The 10,189-nt window shown below is 33.4% G+C and overlaps 1 non-coding gene across 1 annotated transcript; it reads left to right on the forward strand.

Moving 5' to 3' along the window:
* Positions 1 to 9,768: 9,768 nt before the first annotated feature.
* Positions 9,769 to 9,979, forward strand: LOC116023862. Its single transcript, XR_004099453.1, has one exon. It is a non-coding gene; the product is annotated as a small nucleolar RNA U3 (small nucleolar RNA).
* Positions 9,980 to 10,189: the final 210 nt, after the last annotated feature.

Raw genomic sequence — 10,189 nt, forward strand, 5'->3', positions numbered from 1 at the left:
TATGGTGTTGACCCCGGCGATCTTGAAGTCGTAGAAAACTAGAAAACATTATTTATGGTTTAATTTAGGCGTATAACGACAAAAATGGAGTAATCCAAAGTTCGAAACTTATTATTAAAAAATTTCACCATAAGAGGTGTTAATATATAATTTGTATTTAATTAATAAATATATATATTTTTAATGCGGGATAGATCTAGGGACGAATAAAAAAAAAGGTTACACTTGGATGAGATCATCTCACATACTCTTTTCTGTGAGACGAGTTGGGTCGGATCATGTCAATATGCAAATTTAATACTTATATTAGCAATTGTAATACGAAATCAGAAATAAAATGTTTGTTACGACAAATGTAATATTTGTATATTTTGATATAAAAGTATTATTTTTTCATCAAAACTATTATATTTTCCTTTATAAATAATGTTGCAATTATAAAGGAAAATGTAATGCTTTTACATTAAAATATAAAAGTATATATATATTTTTCAAAGTATTACATTTTTCCATATGAGTAATAAACATTTTATTCTTGATTTAGTATTACATTTGTTAATATAAGTATTACAGTTCATCTTGACCTAATCAGTCTCACAGAATCACGGACAAGAATCCGTGATGAGGTGGTCTCACAAAATTTTTTGTCAATAAAAAAATAGTATTATTCATCTTATGTTACAATAAAATTCTATTTATTCATTAGTTATCATGAATTGACACACCTTACAAATCATATATTGTTGGTCAATGATAAAAAAAAAAATTAGTGAAAAATTGTTATCCTTGTAGATATCCTATCAAATAATCCATTTAATATAATTGATTTTAAATTGTAATTTTTTTTTTGAGTTCTACTGACTCTATTACAGTAAATTGTAAATTAAAACAAGTGAAACTGATGAGATTTCATTTAATATAATTGATTTTAAAATATTAATGCTTACATAATTGATTTTAAAATATTAATGCTTACATTATTTGATAGTGGGCATGCCAAGATATATATATAAAAATTTATTTTAATTATTATAATAATAGTAATTTAAAAAAATAAAAAGGTTGACTTTGGTTTCCCTCCTTCGTACAATTTGGACGAAGGGAAGGTTGCCATGACTGCGCGCTTGTTCTTTTGGTCTTAACAAAGGAGAATTTCACTTGTCCTCGTTAGGGCTGTGCGTCGGACGGGTTCGGGCGGGGGTCGGGTCTCTCATCCGTCAACCCGTTCGGATTTCGGGTTCTATTTTCTGTACCCTATCCGTGAATTCTAAACTACATAACCATCGGATATTTTAAATTTCGGATTCGGTCGAATTCGGTCGGATACCATCGGATTTCGGATTTGAAGCAAAATACAGCATAGATAATTAATTGCCTTACAATACTCAAAAAATATAGACTAAAAGTCATCAACTATCTGTTTCTTCGTTTGGCTTGAATTAAACAACCTCTATGATATTTCAACAAAAAAAAAAAAAAGGAACCTCTAAGATGTCTGCATCTTCTTGAAAAAAAAAAAAAGGAACCTCTAAGATGTCTGCATCTTCTTGACTTCTCCTCAGTCCTCATCAGTCCGTTTCTTCATTTGGCTTTGACAGAGCACTAGAGCAGTCAGCTGCAGAGGGCAGCGGCGCAGCCAGGGAACGAGGGCTGATGGGGAGGCGCGGACTGTGGAGGCGGGCGGCGGGCGGCGTTCAATCCGCTGACTGCGGAGGCGGGAGGTGAGTGAGAGGCGAGGCACGGAGGCAGCTGCCGACTGCGAACGACGCCGCGACGGAAGGTGGCCGTTCACTCGTTCATAAATTGGTAACTGGTAAAGACTGTGTATTTGATATTTTGATGGGTTCTCCAGAGTCCAGAGCATTAAGCATAAATTGAGGAGCAATGTTTATGTAATTATATCACCTAAAAAATCCAAAGCATTAAGAGCATCCTTNAAAAAATCCAAAGCATTAAGAGCATCCTTATCAATGGGTTTTTTAACGGTTATTGAGGGGTTTTTGTAAGTGTGATTATGAAAGAGAAAATGGGAGGAGATGGATAAAAAAAACAAAACAAAATTGATTTTTTAAAAAAAAATAATAAAAAAAAGTATTGTCAGGCGCACCCAGCTGGCGCGTGCCTGCTGGGCGCATGTGCTGTGCGCGATACGCGCACAGCACATGATGTTTCCTCCTTCCCTTTTACTGTTTGAAAAACTTCATTTGCAGAAGGAACCCAAATTTCTCTCACCTCCCTTGTCTCTCCACCATGTTACTCACTATTGTACTAATAACACACAAATATGTGCTGATGGCGATGCTCTAAGCATGCCTACACTACTATTCATGGTGTCACATTGAGCCTTGTGCCCTTGTGTAATGTGCATATGCCTTTTCAGAGGCTCTGAACCAGAGCTTGTAATGTGCATATGCCTTTTCAGAGGCTCTGAACCAGAGCTAGTACACTATGTCATAAATATATACTACTTTTTAGAGCTAGTGGTGTTAGGTGCAGAACACTATGTCGATATATATATATATATAATATAAATAATTTCGGATATCCTGGCGGGTCGGGTAGAAAAATACCCTACCCTACCCGAGATCACTCAAACCGCCTTATAACACGGTTCGGTTCGGATGGCTACTTTCGGATTCGGGTCGATTCGGTTTCCCTCTCTTCGGTTGGAGGGTCGGGCAGGTGGGTCGGGTTTCTCGGATCTTGCACAGCCCTAGTCCTCGTCTTAAAAATTTTATTAATTGTAAAATGATATGGTATGCTTTTATGTAAAATAATTTTTTAAATTTATTTTTGTTGCTTACATCCTTCTTTTTTTTTTTAGAAAACTTGTAAAGGAAATTGTAAAAAATAAAGTAAAAAGTAAGATTAAGCGTAATATCACTCCTCACATAATCACATTATTGAGCATCTTTAGCAGTGGATTTTTTAAAGTTTTTGAAATAGTAAATGCACACATGGATGAAAGAGAAATGAAGAGAGAAAAGAATTTGAATTGGTTGGTCTGCAACAAGTGTTTTTGACGTGCGCGAATTTTTTTTTTTAAATCAGATTTATTTAAAAAAAAAAAAAAAGAAAGAAAAACTTTCACTATTAGTCAATACTACATTGGAGATTTGGAGGTAATAAAAGGTACCTTTCTTGTATTCAGCCTCTTGTCTTGCCCCAAATACTTAGCCTTTTGTCGCTCTACATAAGTGCATGATCTTATGACGGAATCACTTACGTAGATGTCTGTCTAGTGCTGTATCACCGCAAATTATATCGTTACGGTCGCAAAACAACGTCGTTTTGATTAATGAAAACAGACGGATGAATTCGCGCCACTCACTTTCTTTTCATATATACTGCAGTTACATTTCAACACAACTGCAGTTACCTTTCAACACAACTGCAGTTACTTTTTGATATAACTACAGTTTCATTCGATAATATAAAAACACAAAAGTGAAACTGTTNTTTTTTTTTTTTTTATGAGTGTTTGGTAGAACCACTTGATTTTAAACAAACATAGCAGTCAAACAATGTAGCTAAATGGCAGAACCACTTAATTAAATAAACAAATAGATGCACATGTTTATAATCATAATTTATTCATAAATAAGAAATAGTTTATATTAAAATAAAGTAGTATATTAGTATATTAAAACTAAATAAAATAAAGTGTATTTAAATGAGTTTGTTCATTAACAATCTTAAACAGACACTAAATGAGAATGGTTGTAAATATTATTAAACAAACATTAAAATAGTATATTTGTAAATATTATTAAACGAACACTAAACTAGCAGCCTTATGAACATTATTAAATCAACACTAACGAGCTCGCTTATTCATGAGCAATTAGCAAAACCATCCTACAAAATGTAATCTTTGGAAGATTTTTTATATATAATTATTAAATAATTGTGATTTTGTTTATCTTATTACTAGCTAGTTATTCTGAGCAACATTTTATTTTTCCTAGATTTCATTGTAATTTGATCTTTAAAATTTAAAATTTAGAAATATATTTCTGGTTATATTTATGTTTTTATATATTTATATATTTTGAAATGATAGTCACGTTTTGCAAGGTTTCAAATTGGAATGGAATGTTGGGTGCATGATGAAACGAATGTATGGGTCGCATTGGAACTTGGAAGTACTGAAATGTGACTTTCTTGTATTCAGGCTTTTGTCGCTCTACATTTAAGTGCATGGTTATGGCGAAATCAGTTACGTGGAAGTCTGTCTGGTGCTGTATGCCTGTATCACATCACATGTACGTGTAGATACACAAAAGTTTGCGTGCATAGATTGATTTGTGTCTCTTTTTGTTTTGTTTTGTTTTTTTTTTTTTTTTAACCAATAGATTGATTTGTTACAATTTAAGAAATACACTAATAATATGTTACTAGATTAATTAGTTATTGACATAGTACATGTAATAATCGATCACAAGCGTTCCGACTAGATTTAGTGACTAAATTTGACAACCATCGACTGATGAACGATCGTCGATCAATAGGGTTCTTTATATATTTTGTTCCACATCATTTATAAAATAAGTAATAGCCTTAAGTTGCTCATACTATTAGGCTAGTCCACTAAATTTCAGATAACCCGTTTAGGTTATCGAGCTTATCGATTTTGTGCTTATCAGATTGATCTTTATTGGGATAAAATTTCTTTGTCATAACCTTAAAATTTTGCATTGGGTGCGACTATCGGTTTTAGACTAAAATTAATATATATATATATATATATATGTGTGTGTGTGTGTGTGTGTGTGTGTGTGTGTGTGTGTGTGTGTGTGTGCGCGCGCGCGCGGATGGGGGGGGGTGGGGATGACTAAACTAGTCGATACATCAATAGTTAAGAGTTGTTGAACCCAATCGGGGTTAAGATGAGAACATGCTCTCACATAAAAAGTGAGGACTGAATTGATCCAATCATTTTGAGAGTTGTTGAACCCAATCATTCCACATCAACATCCACTATCTCACTCAATATATCAGAAGCCATTTTTTTCTATAGCTTTGTGTGTGTTTTTTGTTTTTTTTTTTTTTGTTTAACCCAGTTTTAAGTGAATTAACTAATTTTTCTTTGAGTAATATACTTTCTCAACCTACTATAAAACCCAACAAGACAATATCACCCCATTGAGGCTCGGGTCCATGACCTCTCATTTGAGAGAATCACTTCATACCGCTTGACCACAATGTCTTTGACGAATTAACCAATTTACACCAACTATATTTTCATTATTTCTTTATTTATTATCATTTTAAATTTGTAACTTTAATTATAATTATTACTATTTATGATTAAATTAAACCCATTGATGGATGTAGTTTTAGCGGTGGATGGAAAGAAGTGGGTGTTAAAACGGGAAGAAGTTCCCGAGTATCGTTCTCAAAGGACGGCAAGAGGGAATTTGAGCGGTAAGGAGATTAAGCACAAGAGTGTTTAGTGTTTGAAAGCTAACCCAAACATAGTAAGAAATGCGCATGAAACATCATGAAAATAAGGAACAAACAATGGAAACAATCAATTGGAAAGGAGGATTTGGATCTTGCAACTCATATAGGTATCCTTGATTTCCTAAGATATTAGGCTAGCAATACTTAGATTATGAAAATGAGACAAGGTCACTCACACCACCGCCACTCTCGTGGTCAATGGACTCACTTCTTAGACTGTAATGTCATCCTTGTGATCACTAGGCTAGAAGAGGCATTTTGTCAAACACGTTATGTGTCTCTTGCCTTCCACTCTCCCTTTTCTCAAAGGTGAGAGGGAAATGTGGATGGTGAGGGCTAGATCTACTCCCTACTCTCGTAGGTGAATATTCCTATCCTACTCCTCTAGTGCAATCGGATCCTAATTGGCATAGAGTCAAGACATCCATCCCAATCCACAATCAACTCATCAATCAAGCAATTGCAAAACCTAATTGATCAATTCAAAGCTCAAGAATATCCATACAACATTGCTCAATCCAAATCCACAAAGATCTATCTAATCATACTTGGAATTGAAATAGCAAAAAGCAAAAGTAATGACAAGAAATTAAAATGAAGACTTAGCTAGAAATTGAACTTTGAACTTGAACTTGAACTTGAATTTGAACTTGAATGTTGATCACAATCTTGTAACAATGGAATTCTTCTCTAATTATAATCTAAACCTAAGAATTGCAATGTGGAGTGAATTGGGAGAGATCTCTCTAGGCTAATCCTAGAGAGAGAAATATTCTAAAGTGATCTAAAACTGAAGTGTGATGGATCCCCTGCAAAATGGCTCAATTCCCCTTTTAAATCTCGCCCAACCGCCAATTTTCCGCGATGGACGCACGCTGGACGCGCGCGTCCACTGCCTTCTGCTGCACAGACTTCAAACTTCTGCGGGCTGAAAATTGGACGCCGGCCTGGACGCGCGTCCAAGGCCTATTTTGCCTTCCAACTTCGGTTTGTAAATCCTTCTCCAAAATATTGCCATGTTCTGCCTTTTTGCACATCTTTTTTTACCTACAAAACAATTAACAAAGCGTGGAACGGGGTCCAATGACAATATAAAGCATTCTAATGCAATTTAAGACTAAACCATTCATAAAAGTATTAACTTGTATACTAAACGATCCACAAATAACCTTATAAAAGTGGTATCTTTTGCACTTATCACCCATCTAAATTTAAATTGTGGAGTAATTGATAATTATACATTTTCAATTAAAAATGTTATCAAAATACACAACTCATACATTTCTTTTTTAAAGCAAACTAAAAAACAACAATTGAAAATTCCAATGGCTGTTATGGCTTTTTACTACGCCACCACTCTCTAAGACACTAATAGTCTTAGAGTACTTTAAATGTTTCTTTCTGTTTAGTTCAGTTACCATAATTTACATCCTTTCAGATATTTTGTCAAGTCAGGACACGGGACGTTTGGAGTTGAGAATTCAACTTTTTTAAAGCAAAGGGTATTTTAAGGGTGTGTTTGGTTCACATATGGGGATCGGAATCGGTATGGGCATCAAATACTTGGTAAGGGTAATGGGTTTTGGTGAAGGTATAGTATTATGCATGTTTGGTAGTAGAGTGGAATGGGAATGATTATTAATAGTTGGAGAAAAAAGAAGGAAGAGAAATGAAACCCTTATTTAATAAGGTTATGTGTTTTTCAATTAATGGAGTATTCCAAACCCATAGTAGTATTCTAAAAACATGTCAACCAAATAATAACAATCACTTTTATACCATACAAGCCATACCTTATATCAAAAAATGTCAACCAAACACACCTTAAATGTGTAGTAATTAGTTGCTCTTCCATCATTTATGAAGTGTTGTTAATCAAGATTGTATATGTGGCCATATAAGCGATCATGGCATACGTGTCCACATTTTGCTTCATCACTCCATAGCTTTCTATCTTCATCTTTTGATATTGTTATATAATTTATATTTTTTGTAATGATTTTGAGATAACATGCATCATTATCGTCGTTGGTATAATGGTCTTTGCCTTTCAGAGTGGACCGGTGATAGAATGTTTGTAACATCATTTTCCTCCTTAGCTTGTGTTGAGAAAGGTGAAAATTAAGAACTTTGGACGTTTGTGAGAAATTGTGAATGTTGATAACTTCATGAAAATTGAGTATTTTAGATGTCGGAGAGAAATTGTATGTGGAACTTGAGAAGATTGTGAGAATTTAGATTTTGGAAACTAGATGCAAAGTGAGAAAATCGAGAATTTTGAAATTGTGAAAAATATTGGAAATTTGGGGTATCATTAAACTACTGATATAAGGTACATTTTTAATATATCAAAAGTATATTTTAAATACAATAAATGTTCAATTTTTGAAGATACATTTTTAAGTACGAAGATTTATTATTTGGTATACTACCAAATAATAAACTTTCAATACAAATAATGTACCTTTTATAAAATAAACATTTATATATAGTCCACTGTATAATTTGCCACTAATGATTATAACCCTAATTTGGAGAATATGATTCAAAAGAAGAAAAGATGGGAGGATAATCAGGATATCGATGTATATTTGAGTTAGTTAGATTTTCAACATTTCAATTTTTTTCAGTTGGATTATTTGATCTTTCCATTTTCAAGAAATTGTAAGCTTGGCTAAAGAATTTTATTTTTGAGATGTAAGATATGAAAGAATTGAAAGTGATGAAAATTTGTAGAATAGGAAAGAATTGAGATGAAAAGTTGTGGGATAGGAAAGAGCTGAGTTGAGAGTAATAAAAAGAGTATCTCTAGAAGCTAACTAAAAAGTTGTCACAATCCGAAAGTAGCTGACTCGCTGAAGGTCATCAATACGGGTTATACGGCTCTGTTATTAAAAGTCGAATTTGGAACTTTATGATTATCAAATTAATAGGTAGCTTAAGTAACTCGACTACACATATTATTTTCTTATGTGCGCGGATAATAAGAAATGCTTTAAATTAATTTATTAACTATTCAAGCTTTAGTAATATATAATTTAATATTAGTAGATACTCCGTAAATTTTATATATTTAAGAACTAAACTATAAGATTTTTTTTTAAAGAAACTAAGTGATATGGTGAAATATTAGTTAGATTGATCAATGGGTAGTAGATACGACCATGGTTGCAGTAGGCGTTAGACGCTAGTTGGACGGTAGACTAGAGCCTAGGTGGTGACTATAAAAATAAAAAAAATAGAATGTATGTGTCTGTGTATGTCATATTTTATATTATATATATTATGGGTAACATTTGTGTGAGACCGTTTTACGGGTCTCGATTTGTGAGACAGGTCGGATCTTGAACTAATGGGTCAAATATTTGATTAATGGGTCGGGTCTTTGACCTCATTAATCAAATATCCGACCCGTGAGACGGTCTCACACAAGTTTTTACCATTACACACACACACACACACACACACACACACACACACACACACATATATATATATATATATTATATGTATTACTTCTCTTATTTATATAATTAAATAAGTATAAATATAATAATAAAAATTAATAATGCCGACTCTGCCGAGTTAACTCGGCTGAATTCTACCTAGTTTGCTGTCAACACGCTCGAGTCAGCCCCCTAAAGAGCAATTCACCACTATCTAGGGACCCCTAGCGCCTAGGAGGCCGCCTAGGCCAATTTTTACAAAAGTGGATAGGACTTATAAATAGGAAAGCAGGAGTATTTGGAAATGTAATTAGATGGCCGATAACAACAATTTGAATTGCTTAACTCTGTTTAATTCATACAACTAAAATTATATTATTCTATAAATGAAAACAAAGCTAATATTTTAGAGTATGAGAGTGAAAAACAAAATTTTAAGTTTGTAAATTATTCTGATCATACATGCATTTATAGAAGAAGCGAAATTCATTAACACTAATGATATTTAAAATTAAATTCGTAATTCCCAAAATTGACAAAATGAATACAATTAAATATGATTTTACAAATTAATTATTGCCTGCGTCCCAAAATATTGAGAAGTGTGCAGACCAACTTAGATAGATAATAAATAATAATGAATTTGGTAACCAATATTATTATTCATTTTTAATGTCAATAATGAATAACATTGGTTCTGCCAAAACTTAGGGTCCACTAGAGATTATAAGAAACTTGAGGGGTCCGAAGAAATTTACTGTTTTTCTCTTTCCATTCTTTAAATGCAGAGTATCCCACACCGAATAATTATGAATATGGAAACCCAAATATAAGATTCCAGTTGAGAAATCCGTGCACGACCTTACTTGAACAGGATCTGTTCTATAGGCTCGTACCTCTGTATCCTTGAGTTCTAAGGAGACAGGAAATCAAGCCTGGTGGATGAATTGTGGTTAAGGGGCTAGAGCGTGAGTAACAGCACCGTACCTTCACCGGTCGGAGATGTAGAGGATCGTTTCCGGTCGTGGTACCACGGTTGGGATGGCCCCTTGGCTATCTGACAGGCTTCCAATCTTTTTTTGCATGGAGTTTGGCTACACCGGATCGAAAATGGGGGAGATTCTGAAATAAAAATATTAAATCAGATTCTTGATCAACACAACAACGGGGAAGCAGTATGAGATTGATTCTTGAAAATGTGGCTACAAAAGTTCCTAAGTTTTTTTTTTTTTTTTTTTTTTTTTTTTTTTTTTTTTTTTTTTTTTTTTTTTTTTTTT

The sequence above is a fragment of the Ipomoea triloba genome, chromosome 6 (genome assembly GCF_003576645.1).
Source record: "Ipomoea triloba cultivar NCNSP0323 chromosome 6, ASM357664v1".
Lineage (NCBI taxonomy): Eukaryota > Viridiplantae > Streptophyta > Magnoliopsida > Solanales > Convolvulaceae > Ipomoea > Ipomoea triloba.